Genomic DNA, 17,500 nt, shown 5'->3' on the forward strand with positions numbered 1-17,500 from the left:
CTGGTAGTGGTAGTGCTTGTGTACTCTACTCATGTGCGAGTTGCAAATTGTAGGAATTGGCAACTTGCAATCACTTGAATATTTTAGATCCGGCCAGAATTATTTTTGTAAATTGAACAAGACCTAATATTTTTATGAAGGGAACAATAGTCCAAAAGATTCTAATATCTTCGTAATTATTTAGTAAAATCACTATAAAAGAGGCTACAATAATCATATGATAGAAATCAATTGTCAACTATATATTAAGAAAGCATTACATACGTTTTGGTCTCTCGATGGATTATCAAACGAATGAACCTCAAGCTATGTGGTCTTGTGGTATGACACTCGCTTTCGGATTGGAAGGTCCTGGGTTTGAGTCTTTCTCGGCGCATAGTTCATTCTTTGTAAAACACTCTTTATTCATATTCTCTCACCATACATAGGTGTGTTGACTTACCCGTTAGTTCTCCTAGATCCCCGTTAGTTATTAAGAGTTATCGTTCGTGTTACTATGTATGCCACATCTCCCCTCTTTTGGAGGTGTTATTCCCTATTATCCCATCATCCCTGGCGATCACGAAAACGTTTTTAATCAATTCCGATAAATCCCCAACACTTGTGTAAAGTTCCTAACTGTTTTATAAAGTCCCTGTCTTTCATCCTAAATTGTTAGTGTGAATCATGTCATTTGTGGACCCGAGGCCATAAGGTCGTGAAATTCAAATCAATGGAGAATGAACGAGAAAGAAAAAAAAAAAAAAATATATATATATATATATATATAATCGAGGACCATCTCAGCTCCTGTGAGATGTCCATATCAAAAAGAAAAACGGAAGAGAGAAAAAAAATACATATAATTAAGGATCATCTCGTCGCCTGTAAGATGTCCTCAAATGGTTTGTTTTGTTTTACAAATCAAGCCTCTTTGGTGGCTTGATGGTTCTCCCAAAGCTGCTAGTGCAAGTGTCAGCCTGGGGGGCCGATAGTTGCGATGGAAGTCCGGGTGAGGGCTCGCCTGCTTTTTGAACTGGTGGGATATGGGGATCTTGCTCGAGTCCCTGAGTATTGGAAGATGCAGTGGGTACAAGAGATTTGATGTTTCTGCGAATGGGCAAATTGTTGTTATCAGGCTGAAGGATGTATGACCTAGGGTTGGGGTGTTGCCTGATAACCTTTGCATTTCGTCCCATATCTTTTATGAATACTTCGTCTCCAGGGTGAAGTTCTGGTTGGGATTTTCTGGCGAGGTGATGTGTGTTGTATTGTCTACAAATATTTTCCCTGTGTCTATCCTCTCTTTCTCTGAGCACGTCTTAGTCCAATAGTTGTGGATGTAATTTTTGTTTCAGGATGGGCAACTTTGTCTGTAGTCTTCTTCCCATCAGGAGCTCACTTGGTGAGAATTCGTTGAAGAGAGGGGTTGCTCTGTAATTCAGTAATGCGATATAAGGGTGATCAGCCTTTTTCAACATGTTTTTCAGGATTTGGATTGCTCTCTCGATCATGCCGTTGCTTTGAGGATATCGGGGTGAGCTCGTTATGTGCGTGAATCCATAGTCGCGTGCAAATTCCTGGAATTGTGAGCTTGAAAACTGAGGGCCGTTGTCCGAGACAATGACTTCAGGTATGCCGTGCGTTGCTAAGATGGACTTTAACTTGTTGACCACACATGAACTAGCCTGCTCTTCTAAAATTCTTATTTCAGGCCATCTGGAGTAATAGTCTGTTACAGCCAGGTATGTCTTGCCTTTAAGGTAGAGCAAATCTGCAGCCACTCTTGACCAGGGTCGATCTGGGAAAGAGGAAGGAAGAAGTGGTTCCCTGACATCCGGTCTCAGTTTAGCGCAAACTGTACACTTTTTAATCATGTCTTCGATTTTGCTGGAAATGTTGGGCCACCAGACAGTAGTGCCGCGCTGAGGACCGGTCCCACGGTCTTTGAGCTGTGAACCGGGGACCGGTCCCAAAGTGGAAGACCGGCGGCGGTCCTCCCTTCTTATCACCTTTCAACGGTCTCGCGCCATACTACTTCCCCAGCGATTCGTTGCCTCGGTTCTTTGCCTATCTTCCACAAATCACCACCCATCCCACTTAATTAATCGCACCCACCCCCCTTTGCCATACACTAAACGACACAGACGACCATAGAGGCAGACGACCACCTCCCTCCACTCCGCAAACCGCCCTTTCGTGTGTGAGATGGGGGGAACAGGAGGCGCACGCCTTGGACGATTCCATTATATGGGGTAAATTTCTAAATTTACTACACCATAATGATCGCAATGACAATGATCTATGATGAAGGCATGACCCCTCTTCTCTAATGAGTTTGAAATGTGACTACTAAAGATGTGTTTGTGTTTGTGTGTGTGTGTGTGTGTGTGTGTGTGTGTCTCGAACCTAGCAAGTAGCAAGTCCGATTTTTTGTTTTCTTTTGTCCATCTCTTGTCACCACTCCTTTCTATCGCATTGTTGTCATTTAAAATAATACAATAATATTAAAATTTCGTTTGGTGTTTTAATTAATCAAATAATATGCGTTTCATTAGTTTCTTCCTTCCAAAAAACCCAGTTATAACGTCTGTATTTTTAAAAAGTCCAATAGAATATTTGGGGACCCCGATAGCTCAGTTGATAGAGCACTCTCTTTATACGCAAAGGGCCAGAGATCGATCCCGGGTGCAGTCGAATTTTTTCTGAATCCCTGTCTACTCAGCAGTGAATGGGTAGCTGGGTTTGTTAGATATGGCGAAAAGTCACCATCGACCCGACCCCACTTATTACTTATTACCGCATCCACCCCCTCTTTCTCTTACTCTTCAATGCTCGCTGCCCTCTAATGTGTGTGTGTGGGGTGGGGGGGGGGGGAGGGGGGTAGGAGTTGCGTGTGTGTATAAACGCCACGAACAACTCGATCAACGCCTTGGGCGATTCCATTATCTCCGTTAATGGGGATAAATTTCAAATTTCATTCACGCTAAATTATCGAAGTAACAATGAAGTACGGTGAACAAATAAAAAAGGCATCACCCCTCTTCTCTAATTAGGTTACAATTTGAAATGAGTGTGACTACTCCGTGTGTTTTACCACGGTTTTCGCGGTCCCAAGTCTTTAACGGTTCAAGAATGAACGATCCCACAGTCTCAAAGGTCAAAACGGTTCGAACTTCCAACAGTCTCTCAGGAATGTTCAATGTCGAAAAGGACCGGTCCTTGCGGTTTTCATTTTCCAGGGACCGTAGGACCGTGGTCCTTAAGCTTGCCAAGGACCGCCCCGCACTACCAGACAGCGCTTTGGGCAAGGGCTTTGCATTTGGTAATGCCAAGATGACTTTCGTGAAGGCGATTTAAAGTGTCCATTCTTAAGTCTCGTGGAATGACAATTCTGTTATTGAAAAGAAGAAGATCATTTATGATCGTGAAGCATTGCTGATTGTGCCAATATTGTTTTAGGAGTGTGTTGGCAGGCATATAACCTGGCCAGCCAGTGCTGCAAAACTGTCTGACTTCTGCAATCACTGGATCAGCCTTTTGCTGACTTATGATTTCAGTCATTTTGTGGGAACTTGCTGGGAGTGAGTTAAAGGCTTGTTCTCCCATGGCTTGAACCTCTCTGTTGAAACAGACGTCTGCTACGCTAGGCACACTTGTTGGTGCTCTGGAAAGAGTATCAGCAATAATCTGGTCTTTGCCCAAGACATGAACAACTTCAATATCAAATTTGGCAAGTCGAAAACGAAACCGTAGAATCCGTTTAGGTAATTTAGAGAACTCTTTAGACATTAAGAGGGGCTTGAGGGGTTTGTGGTCAGTTTCTATGGTGTACTGAAGACCTTGAACATATTCGCTGAGTCTTTCAGAAGCCCATGTTGCAGCTAAGGCTTCCAATTCGATGACTGCATACCGCTGTTCAGTTTCGGTCAAGGTGCGAGATATGTAGCATACAGGTTTTCTGGAACCATCTATCTGGACCTGGATGAGGACTGCTCCGATTCCTTCCCTTGATGCATCAGCCGCGATGATCGTTTTCAGATTTGGAGAATAGTGTGCTAGCACCGGGGCGGTGGTCAGTTGTTGCTTTATGGTTTTGAAAGCATTTTCCAGGGAGTCCCCCCAAATCCATTCGTGATCTTTTTTGAGGAGTGAGCGCAGTGGGGTTGTCATGGCTGCTAATCCAGGGGCAAACTTTGTCATCTGATTCACCATGCCGAGAAATCTTTGTAATTCTGCAACATTTTGAGGTGGTGGGAAATTTGTTATGGTATGGATTTTTTCTGGGTCGACTCTGACCCCTGAATCATCGATGATGTGGCCAAGAAATTTCAATGGGTTCTTGGAGAAGGAACATTTTTCATTTAAGGTGAGACCTGATTCTTGAAGAAGTTTCTTAGTCTTTCGCACCCGCTTGTCGTGAGTGGCTTGATCTGGAGCATGGATGATGATGTCATCAATGTGGCACACTACTCCTTCTTGATCGTGAAGTCTTTCGGTCATGGTGCGCTGGAAAACTTCAGAGGCCGACGAAATACCAAAAGGCAGTCTGTTCATACAGTATCGCCCAAAGGGTGTGAGGAATGTTGTGTATTCCCGGGATTCTTCTGATAATGGTATTTGCCAAAATCCGGATGTGGCATCTAGTTTTGTAAATATCTTACTGCCTGCAAACTGTGCGAGGTCTTCATCTACAGATTTTAATGGGTGAACTTCTCGCTTGGCTGCTTTGTTAAGGGATGTCAAATCAATGCATATGCGAACTGAGCCGTTTTGTTTTGGGACGACCACCATTCCTGCGCACCAGTCTGTGGGCTCTGTTACTTGTGAGATAATACCATGTTGCAACATTCTTTCCAGCTCCTCTTTGACTTTAGGCATGAGAGGGTGTGCTATTTTTATTGGTGTGTAGATATGTAGTGGTTCAAGACCATCATGCAATTTGATGGTGTATGGTTTTTTAAACTTTCCTAATCCTTCAAAGAGTTTAGGGAATTCTTCCCTGAAATTGAGCTTTGTTTCTACAAGTTCATGTACTCTTTTGATCAATCCCAATTTGATGCATGCATCATGACTGAGCAGTGGGTGTTTCTGTCCAGTTACTACGTAGATTTTCTCTTCAATGCTCTTATCTTTGTACTTCAAAGTCTTTTGGGTGAATCCCAGCACTTCGAGGTCTTTCCCTCCTGCAGCCTGGAGAATTTTATCAGATCTTTTCAGTTCATTCGGAGTGAATTTGAGGTCTTTTCATTCATGACAGTGACTGAAGCGCCTGTGTCCAACTTGAAAGGGTGTGAGTCTTCATCCATTTGAATTATGACTGTCCAGTTGTCTTCGCTGGTTGTTAGTTGATATATATTCCCCCAAAAAGTCTATTGAGTTGGGATCTCCCTGTGACTGAACCTACATATTTTTTGGTAGTGTCCGATTTTGCCACAAGTGTTACATCTCGCTTGGCGAGCTGGACATTGCGATCTTGGGTGGTAGGTATAACCGCAGTTTTGACAAGTTGAGTAGGACCTTGGTCTGTCTGATTGCGTTTTTGACATTGAGTTGATTTGTTGAAATTTTGGCGTTGTTGATGCTGTTGCTTGTCCTCTGTTTCTGATTGCTGCTATGTCTGCAATTTTTGAGTCCTGGAAAGCCTTGCCTTGAGTTTTGGCATCTTCTGCTGAGCGGCAAATGTCAATGCATTTTTCTAGTGTCAAGTGTCTTTCTTTCAACAGGTCAGTTCGTGTCTGCTGGTCATTGGTACCCGTTACAATTTTGTCTCTAATCAATGAATCTCTGCAATCATGACAAAAGTTGCAGGTCTTGGAGAGTCGTCTTAGGTCAGCGAGAAATGTTTCAAAAGTCTCCCACATGACGGTTAAACTGAACTGACTTTAGGTTCTTATTAAAAAAAAGAAAGCGTTCCTCCTACCTTTTGACAGGTTGTTCCAAAATCCTTAAATATTATAAACACAATTGTAGCTTTTCTAGGCTCGATTCATGACACTGGATAAATGTAGGGTATACATTCACTCGGTTTTACTTTTGGGTTCTCAAGAAATCGCTGCCACCATGTTGACCTACCCGTTAGTTCTCCTAGATCCCCGTTAGTTATTAAGAGTTATCGTTCGTGTTACTATGTATGCCACAAGGTGTAAAATGAGTACCTGGCCGTTAACAGCATTGTCTCTGTCGGAAAAAAATTGTATTATCGCCTAACAGGTGTCATGTCTCATTCTTTATGTTTCGTGTTGCTGTTGGTCAGGGACCCTTTGTAAAACGCTTTGAGCTCGTTTAGTGGATATTGCACTATTTAAAAGCTCAACCTCAAACTAAGATTAAGTTAGTGGGGCGCTCCAATGCAGTCAAGAATAGAATGGCCACGCAATCACTATGAGAGTTCATGAATGCTACAGTAGTGACAATTTTGAGCGGGTAATAACCTGACCCCACAGTTTAGTGCATTTTAATAATTAAAAGAAAAAAATATGCATGAGGATTAAGTAAATATACATGCAATGTAGAGCAAAATATGCAAATATATACATATATTACTTCTTGTTCTAAGATTTAAAATAAAGTCATCCATCTGGCAGCCACAGTCGCGATACTGAGCACATAGAAAAATGACGCTTTCCGTGCACATAATCACATGTGTATATATAGACTCGAAAGAATGAATATGGAATATTGATGATCCAGGGAAGCCAACATATCTTTTCAATATTTCAGTATAGTGTAGAAGAAAGTGAGGACCACTCGAGTTGATTTATATCCTCACTTAATTGTTTATGACCAATTTTATCTTTCTGGTTTTTGTCAAAATTTGCTGACACAGAGTTTAAATCAATTTAGAAATAAACAGGCCGGTTGTCGTTCAATATGTAGCCAGCTGATCATCAAATCACAAATCTTCTCTGGGGCTAAGCCCTTGCCTAAATTAAGCAAGTTGCCTTCATCACCTTATACAAGCCAGTAAATGACTGTCAATTGTAAACCTTCAGAAATTTGGACTTTAGAAAATGTCTGGCTTCCTGAATTTCGTTTGGTCTGATGTCTGATGTAAACTATTTTTACTTTTGTTACTGGTCCTCTTTAAGCCAGGAATTTAGTCAAACCAAAAAATTTATTTGTGAACTCAAATGTATAACTGGCACTAGATCTAGTTCGTAATTTATGATCCATCAGTTGAATACTCTACCAATGCTCGATTTATTAACACCCACGCCCAGGTCTTTTTTTTTTTTCATTGAAAGCCGTGTTCAATAGACTATCCCCATTGGTCACGAAGGAAATTACTATTTTATTATTATTCGACCAAACACAGAATGGTATTGCAATGATATGAATACTGAAACACCAACTCAGATCTGCTGAACGGACCACATTAGACATTCATCAGCAAATCTTTTAGGACTTAAAAAACAATGAAAAGAACTGATTTTATCTTGTAAAAAAGAATATCTTAAAAATAAAACTAACAAGTGCCAAACAAAACCTACGTGATTTGTTCGCCTCCATGAAAAAACTGATTAAGGATCAACCTTCAAATAGTTTCAAGGACTCTACTGCTACCACAAATCGTTCAGTGATGATAAATGTCTGTAGATCCGCGAAATTCCGGGATTTCGTGATTGTCTCAGAAATTTTCTGCTGATTTTGCCGTGTCAAACATTTCCCTCTGATAAAGCTCAATTCAAGTAGTGGATCTGTGAAAAAATCACCATCATGTCTATAAGTGGAACTCCTCTGCAAACCATATACAAAACTGCGCCCCCAACATCAAGACTAAAATCTCGTTCACCTTTCTACCTATCAAAGAAAGAAAACTACAACACACAAGAAGCCTGGTGCGAGGAATGGAAAAGGAATAAACCAACAGGAGGGGAACTAATTGAAGATCCCTGTAAAAGACCTGGGTCTACAGGATCAACCAAGAAAATACTGGGTAGCTGCAAATAGACTACGGTCAAAACATACAAGAACAGCTGCCAACATGCACAAATGGGGGCTCCAAGAATCACCAACCTGCCCAAAGTGCAACCAAGCACCACAAGATGCAAACCACCTCGTACTAGATTGCCCAGAGACAAAACTTGAAGGGGGATTTGAAACCATCAACAAATGTGATGATGACTTCCGAACCTGGATTGATACCTTGAACATAGAAGTGTAGCCGAACGATACTACTATTATAAGGGGTGATTAATATCACAGTAGCGACATTTAGACCATGACAATTAGTTTAATTGACTCTTTTTACCTTTGTTTTTACAATGTTTTTACAATTTTAATTTATTAAAGATACTTGGAGCAGGGCTGCCACTTTTCCGGTTTTAGCCGGAAATCCGGGTTTTTTTTTTTATACCACCAGCCGGTTTTAATCCGAAACCTCCGGTTTTTGTCACTATTAAAAAAAAAAAAAAAAAAAAAAAAAAAAAAAAAGAGAAAAATTTTAAAGAAGAAGACAAAAATCGCGATCGAGATTTGAGCCGGAACTTTTTCGCTGGGTGAATAATTTGGGCTGTCACCGCCGGTTGAATATTTGGGCACTTAAATGGTAGTTTATCTCCGCCCATCCCCATCACAATTCCTCCTTTTAAAAAATTTTTTTGGATAAATAAACAGTGATTTTGAGAATTTCTCAGAAATTTTCCGCTGAATTTGCCGTGTCAAACATTTCCTTCAAACCCACAAAATCACCATTGTCTAAAGCCCCCCATAGACGCCGACATCCGCTGATAGCGGGACGGATGACCTATCGCTGTGACCCGATCCCTGCGTTTATCGCAGATGATTTTTGCCCACATACGGGGAGATATTTTTTTGAGGCGATCGGCGATCGGGGGCGTGGCAGTATAAAAAAGTGGACAATTTTTTTCGGATTTTCGCTGTTTTCACGTCGGATTCGTGATCAGCGTCAAATTTACAATATGTTTGATACTAAGAACTGTGTGTTTACTCCAAAAATTGGTGAAATTAGAAATAAATTTTAATTAATAGTGACGCTACGATCCCAGTTACTGTCTGTTATTCTATCTTTCGTCTTGCGCACAATAATGATTACTTCTCACTAAATTATATCAATTAGACTGTTGAAGGAACGAAATTGACATTATTCCACTCTTTGTTATTGTATTAAGGCAGTCATTTTGGTAATTAGTTCTCACTAAATTATATCAATCAGACTTTTAACGTTCAAGGTTACTCGTAGTTTTGTGTGACGGTACGTTATTTCCGACTGGTGGATGTTGTGAGCATTTTACCTAAACTCATAGCATCAATAACCGTCCAAGATATTCGCATCATATGTAGCAATAGCTATAATAATCTAACATGTCGAGAGAGAGAGAGAGAGAGAGAGAGAGAGAGAGAGGAGAGAGAGAGAGAGAGAGAGAGGGGGGGGGGGGGGAGAGAAAGAAAGAGAAAGAGAGAAAAATTTACTTGCGCTATATATACCGCTATATTCAATAAAGGTGCTCAAATCACTTTATAAGGGTCTTTGGCCAACATAAAAACATGTTAGACGAGACATGACTGTTAAGCGATATTGCAATTGTTTCCCGACAGAGACGACGCTGTAAACAGCGAGGTACTCATTTTAATAGTGAACAAGGTGAGAGAATGCGAGTAAAGAGCCTTTTCCAAGGACTCAATTATGCGCAACTCAGAGCGGGACTCGAATCCAGTACCGTCCGATCCAAAGGCGAGTGTCATTTCACAAGATCACATGCATAGCCGCACAAAAAAGTGATGAGAGAATAGATTCATATGTATTGAAGGAGGAGAGAGCGGATGGAGTGAGTAAAGTTCTTGGATATTTATAAAAGGAACCAAATTGACGTCACTCATCTCATTGTTATTGTTTTTAGACACCCATTTTTATGATTAGTTCTCATTAAAATATATCAGACTATAACGTTCAAGGTTCCATGTAGATCTTTGGGCTGGAGTGATATTTCTGGCTGGCGGACTTTGTGAGTATTTTAATTTAACACAGAGCATCAATAGAAGGAATGAATTTGACGTTAGTCAACCCGTTGTTATTGCTTTTAGACAGCATTTTATAATTAACTTATCACTAAGTTATATCAATCAGACAATGAACGTTCGCGTTTGCAGTTTTGTGTTGTTAATATGTTTATACCCCGATGGAGATGTCGTGAGTATTTTTCCAATACGCATAACATCCATACATTTAAATCCGATTTAAGTTTAAAAGCAACGTAGACCACGGAAATTTTTCCATTTTGTGGACAATAAAGATTTGTTATTTATCGTCATTATTATTATTATTATTATTATTATTATTATTATTATTATTATTATTATTATTATTATTTATTATTATTATTATATTATTATTATTATTATTATTATTTATAAAACAAATCGACAGTGTTCCCGTGGCAGGTTAAACGGGTACTCCTCGGGACTACTCGCATTCGCACCCCCAACCACCACCGCCACCCCACACACGCACACAGCTCTTTTTTTTTTTTTTAGGGGGGGGGGGCGTTGTTTGTAGATTATAATTCAGGGTTACAATGCCCACCCCTGTCATCACGTAGTCAAGGCTTTTTGGCATCTGCCAATCCCAAATGTCTGTGTCAAGGTCGACCGTCATGTCGCGACAACGGGTGAGGAGGAAAAAAAAAAAAAAATAAGAACTGGCATATTATTATATCATTACATTGAAAATCATGAAAACTATTTTTTATTTTGTATGAACGAAACTTTTGCCATCTACCTCTTCCTGGCGCAACATTTATAAAAATATTATTAAAAAAAATAATAACACAGCATTTATTTGGCGCAATATCCACGTGCTCAAATTGCTTTACAAGGGGTCCCAAGGCAACAGCAATATTAAACTTGAAAGACAAGACATGACGCCTGTCAGGCGATGGGACATTTTTTTCCCAACAAAGACAACGAACGGTCATGTACTCATTTCACACCTGAGTACGGTGAGAGAATGTGAGTTAAGAGCATTTTCCAAGGACTCAACTCTGCACCACTCAGAGCGGGTCTCGAAACCTGAACCTTCCGATCCGAAAGCGAGAGTCATACCACTTGATCCATCACAAAACAGGGAGGGGCCCTGTTCTGTCGGCCAAATAGCCTCAATATTAATTAAAATTTATTTCTAATTTCATCAATTTTTGGAGTAAAAACATAGTTCTTGGTATCCAGCCTATTGTAAATTCGACGCTGATCATGAATCTGACGTCAAAACAGCGAAAATCCGAAAAAAATTGTCCAATTTTTTATACTGCCACGCCCCGATCGCCGATCGCTTCGAAAAATATTAAGCAAAGCGGGCTTTGCGAGCGATGGACCGTACCTAGGTTTATCGGCCAGGTATTTGGCCACACACATTGCGTTTTCACCCCGGTTTGCCTGATCGTGGTTCGGACGCCTATCAAAACCGTGCGTGTATGGAGCCTTTTATGTCATATTGTGACACCTGTGCTCAGTCTCGTGAAATTTAGTGACAGTCCCGTTTTTATGACGTCGGGCCAGACTGAATGGCACCAGATGTCACAATTGACACAGACGACCAGTGGTAGAAGGGGAAGGGGAGGGACAAATCTCTCTCTCTCTCTCTCTCTCTCTCTCTCTCTCTCTCTCTCTCTCTCTTCCTCTTTCCCCTTGCCTTTCTTTCCATTTCTCTTTTCTTCTTCTTTTTTTTTTAAATATGGATTACCTAAGATCAATTTATAAATTATTCTGGTAGAGAAGTCTCCCCTCTCTCTCTCTCTCTCTCTCTCTCTCTCTCTCTCTCTCTCTCTCTCTCGCGACCATCCATTAAATCATCTGGTTATACAATAGGTACATTAGCTAGCCTAAAATAAAGCAATGGTGATTGGCTTGGTTTATTCTTCTTTCTTTTTACCTTTTGACTATGGCTTTAAATTTGTGAGATTCTTGGGTTATATTTATAACCTGAATAACCACTAGGTTTCGGTAAAAAATAAAAGATATTGTAGCCTGCTTAATAAAGTAAAAATCAAAACAAAACAGCACTTTCTGGCCTTTTATTTGTATAACATTGTAGGCCCTTAACATGTGGAAAGGACAATTCATTAAATGTTTACAAAAAGTAAATTTATGTTTAATGATAAGAATGGATTTATACTAGTAATAGTAATATATTACATGATACCAATACAAAACTATGTTCCTGTTATTTTTACACTTTGCTTGCGTTTGACCGATAGACGGAGACATTTTCCTTCTTTTTGACAAATTGCTATTATTATCATCACTGAATAAAAAACACCAAAACCACTACATCATCTCTACCACCACTACTATGACAACCACCACAACATCATCATCCCTACCAACACTACTACTACAAATAACACCACATCATCCCTACCACCAGTACTACTACAACTACCACCACATCATCATTCCTACCACAACTATTACAACCACCACCACCACACAATTATCTCTAAAAGACCACCACTTCTACAACCACCACCACATCATCATCCCCACCACCACTACTACTACAACCACCATCACATCATCTCTAAGACCACTACTACTACTACTACTACTACTACTACTACTACTACTACTACTACTACTACTACTACTACTACTACTACTACTACTACTACTACAATCACCACCACATCATCATCCCTGCCACCACTACCACATCATCCCTACCACCACAGCTACTACAACCACCACCACACAATCATCCATACGATCAGTACTACTATAATCACTACCACATCATCCCTACCACCACAGCTACTACAACCACCACCACACAATCATCCATACGATCAGTACTACTATAATCACTACCACATCATCCCTACCACCACTACTACTACTACAACCACCACCACATCATCATCCCTACTACAACCACCAAATGTAATTACACTTTCAACTTTTGAAATTCTCTTGAGTCGTGTCAGAAATTGCTGCGAGACAAATTTTGGATCGCATCTCAGTGAATTTGAGTGAAGTTCAAATTTATAGGTTATGGTTGCATGGGTGGGTCATGATCTTCACAATGAAAAATTTTCTCCTTTTATGTGACCAGTTAGTCTCACCCCTGATAGCTATTGATATTAATTTGTCTATATTTTGTTTTCAGCACCTTATTTTATCAATTTGAAAACTGTCAACCCTCCTTTCTTTTGTGTGTTATTTGCTCTCAATTGCAATAATAAGTACTGAAACAATATTCCAAATTTGATATTTTTCAAATCCCTACAAAGCCCTTGACGTTGATTTGTATCTCGTCCGCGCAAGTTTTCAGGCTTTTTTTAATTTGCCGGGTGGCATCCCTGTTGGAGTCTTATTTGTAAGTTCCGTAATCACTGGGCTACAGTAACAAAGATTAAACAAGTAAAAACAAATGCTTTCAGGTCTTTGAACTAAAAGTTAATGTTAAATCGCTTGAATATAAGGTATGCCTTTAAAATCGTTTTAAGGAAAAGAAAATTCATTAAAACTTTACATACCCTAAAGTGCGTTACATCACAACCATTAAGAATGGATAGGTAGTATTATGATATATGAAACTGTGGTATTTTATGTTATGATTTTGTTTGAGTTTGACAGATGAACCGATAAATTTTCCTCCTTTTTGTCATTGCCATTATCATCACTGATTGTTTCTCTCTTAACTTAAATATAAAATATCAAGAATTTGGAATGCGCCAGACAAATAGGGAAAATTGAAACATAGTGGAGGAAACCAGCACATTTCCAGTCGGAGTAGTTTTCGATGAATTCAAGCGCATGCTGAAACAGAAGTACTCTCCGCGCTGATTCAATGCTCAATAAGACAACTAGCCCAATAGATCACATTCCTTCATGGCTTGTTCTTTCTAGCGCTAATATTTTGGTTCACGTTCTCACCCATATTTTAAATGCTAGTTTGTTTATTTGTGAGATATCTAACTATCCTAAACATGCTGTTGTCTCTCCAATATTAAAGAAACCCAGCATTGACAAAGAAGACCCAGATAATTATTGACCAGTTTCGAATCTTACCCTTATGTCTTAATTAATTAAGAAAATTGTTGCTTTTAGGCTAAATGCATTTCTGAATGAATACACATTCTCTAAATTTCAGTCTGCTTACCACCTCCTTCACAGCACAGAAACTGGTCCTATTAAAATTCACAATGATATCATCAAAAATCATTTATGTACCTTAGAAACATTATGATGTTGTTATCATACTACACGATCTTAGTGCTGCTTTTGACACAATAGACGTATTCTTTCAATCGACAGACTAAAGACTCAGATTTGTACGGATTTGGGGGTATTGTTGTTGACTGGTTTTCTTCCTACCTCTCTGACAAGAGTCAATCAGTATCTGTAAATTGATACAACTTCTCTTCTCCTTTCCCCCTCTCTTTTGGTATCCCACAGGGATTGGATCTAGGACCCTCTTTATTCTTCCTCTATAAGACCGTTAGGTGACATCATCTCCAAATATTTTATTGAGTTCCATTTTTACACAGAATATTGAAAATTGTATATCTGATATTAGTGTTGCAATAAACTCAGGTTAAAAGGAAACAAAACAGAGGTGCAGTGATGCCAAAACTCCGGTTCACCGGGGAAAAAAATCCGGTCTGGAGAAAATAATTACAGGTTATGTGCAACTTCTGTCAAATTCCGGTGAGGTCAAATTGTTCCAAGGATACCCCCCCCCCCCTCCCCAATCATCACTGCCACTACTACTACAACCACCATCACAACATCATTACTAGAACTACAAATACAACCACCACCATAACATCATCATCACTACCATTTCTACTACAACCACCATCATCACATCATCACAACCGCAACTACTACAACTACCTACACCACATCATCGACACTACTACTACAACTGCTACAACCACCATCACCACATCATCATCACTACCGCTATGGCTACAACCACCACCACCACATCATCATCATGACCACGACTACTACAACCACCACCGCCACACCATCATCATTACTACTACTACAACAACCACCACCACATCATCATCACTACCACTACTACTACTACAACCCACCACATCATCATCATCACTACTAATACTACAACCACCACCACATCATCATCACTACCACTACTACTACTACTACAACCACCACCACATCATCATCATCACTACTAATACTACAACCACCACCACATCATCATCACTACCACTACTACTACTACTACAACCACCACCACATCATCATCATCACCACTACTACTATAACCACCACCACATCATCATCACTACCACTACTACTACAAGTGCCACCACCACCTTATCATCATAAATGAGTCAAGTAGGTAATAGTGGTAGTACAATTTTAGGTCCGTTTTATGGGATAATTATTATAACCTAGAAAAAAGTACTATCTACTCCCCCCCCCCCTCTCTCTCTCTCTCTCTCTCTCTCTCTCTCTCTCTTTTCATCTTCTTTTTAACTCTCCCTCTCTTTCACTCTTCCCCTGTCCCCCTCCGTCTCTTTCTGTTTCTATCTTTCCCTTATCCCTTTATCTCTCTCACCTATTCTTCTATCAATCTTCATGTTAACTTTATAAACGTCATCTGATTACAGAGAGATGATATTAATCTGTTACTGTTACAATTATAAAGGGTGCTCAACTTTGTTTCCTCTATTTACATTTGTTTTTACATTGTTTAACAATTTTAATTTATTAAAGATACTTTTCATTTTTTACGTTTCTACTTTTTCATTCATTATCTCATTCACACTCCCCACAATCCAAGCAATGATACATGATCTAAGATAATAATATATGTTTTTAAACATCACAATGCCTTTTTTTTTTGGGGGGGGGGGGGGGGGGGGGGGGGGTTGGCAAAAAAAATTAGATTTTTACATTTGTACCATCTATTAAGGAATAAAAAACAAAAAACAAACGTCAAACATGTTCCCCAAAAACGTCACCTTTCAAGATATCACAGAATAAAATTGGATGCAGTGCAGGCGTAAGCTTACTAAATTTGTTGTCTTCTCGAGGGATTAATAAAAAAAAAATATTTAAAAAACTAGACAACCTTAATAGCTATGGTACTGCTAATTGCTAAACGATATTATCACCTTTATTTCAAATGCCTAATCTTACATTTCTCCGTGATGCATGACTTCTATTCCAAATGATGACCTTTTGTAATTTGTATCTTTGCTGCATGATAAATGATATCTAATCTATGGTTCAAGAAGTTCAAGTTCATTGTTCAGTGATACAAAAGCTTGCAAGAACACACGTTGATTTAAATACTCTTAAATTGGATCATTTTGTCTTGGTCAATGTTCATGGTGAAGTTTGCTAACTTTGTAAGTCCAAAAACAAAAATCATTATATCCGTTCGAGTTTATATTTACACCATAGACATCTTCTTACTTTATTTCTGATACAACCGATAGAAATGCGTAAAAATAGTCACATGAGCAACAGGTGTATTTAGATTTGATCTAGTTTTGACGCTGCAAACCCTAGATATGCATGCCCACATAAAATTAGTCTTTCTGTTTCTTCTTTATTCTTTTTCTTAGAGTTATAACCTAGCAATTATTGCCTCTTGGGACAATACAGGTTATTATTATTACTACTACTACTACTACTACTACTACTACTACTACTACTACTACTACTACTACTACTACTACTACTACTACTACTACTACTACTACTACTACTTACTATTATTATTATTATTATTATTATATTATTATTATCATCAATCATCATCATCATCATCATCATCATCATCATTACTATCATCAAGAGTTATCAGTCATCATAATATCCAAACTATTATGCTATCATCGCAACATGAATGGATTAACTATGTTTTAATCCTCCCCCCCCCCCCACACACACACACACTCTTTCCTTCTCTCACTGCTTACCAATACTTAACCTGTGATATCACGGCTTTGGAAAGATGCCGTTCTCTTGCTGCTGTTTTTCAGTCTGGGCTACAAAAGGTTGTATAGTCATTGTAGAAGATAGTTGTCTCCACATATGCCATGTTACAATACCCACACGCCCGTTTTGAACGACCAACCAATTAATCACGGCGATCTATTGAATTGGAAACGTCGTTATCGATTCGGGCTGACTCGCCTCCAGCCATTGTAGCGTCGGTCACGATACCGGAATAAAAGAAAAGAAAAAGTCAACATTCCACGGATATTTTCCAAACTAGCAAAATGTCCAGTCGACTTGCGCTGCTTTGTCGAGGTCAATTTTTAATTCAGAAAAGTGAGTTGAGCAGACACTTACGTTGGTGACAACAAGAGATGAAGTGAGTAGTAGAAAAGTGCTAGAAGACAATAGGTTAGATACGATTTTTGGGATCGTGGATAGCTCATACGGTAGAGTCACGCTCTCACCGGCCAGGCGGAGTTGTCGTACCAATAAGGTCGCGGGTTCAAACTCCCATCACCGCCGCGAAATTTTTAAATTCTCTATTGTCTTCTGGCACTTTTCTACTCACTTC

General features: G+C 39.5%; 1 protein-coding gene across 1 annotated transcript in view; it reads left to right on the forward strand.

The window, feature by feature from the left end:
* The window catches only part of LOC144971402 (kinesin-like protein unc-104), a gene marked incomplete in the record, with an annotated part of 118,171 nt that overhangs the window by 1,216 nt on the left and 99,455 nt on the right, over positions 1 to 17,500 (forward strand).

This window comes from Berghia stephanieae, chromosome 4 (assembly GCF_034508935.2).
Source record: "Berghia stephanieae isolate SIO BIC M18660-M18661 chromosome 4, UCSD_Bste_1.3, whole genome shotgun sequence".
Lineage (NCBI taxonomy): Eukaryota > Metazoa > Mollusca > Gastropoda > Nudibranchia > Aeolidiidae > Berghia > Berghia stephanieae.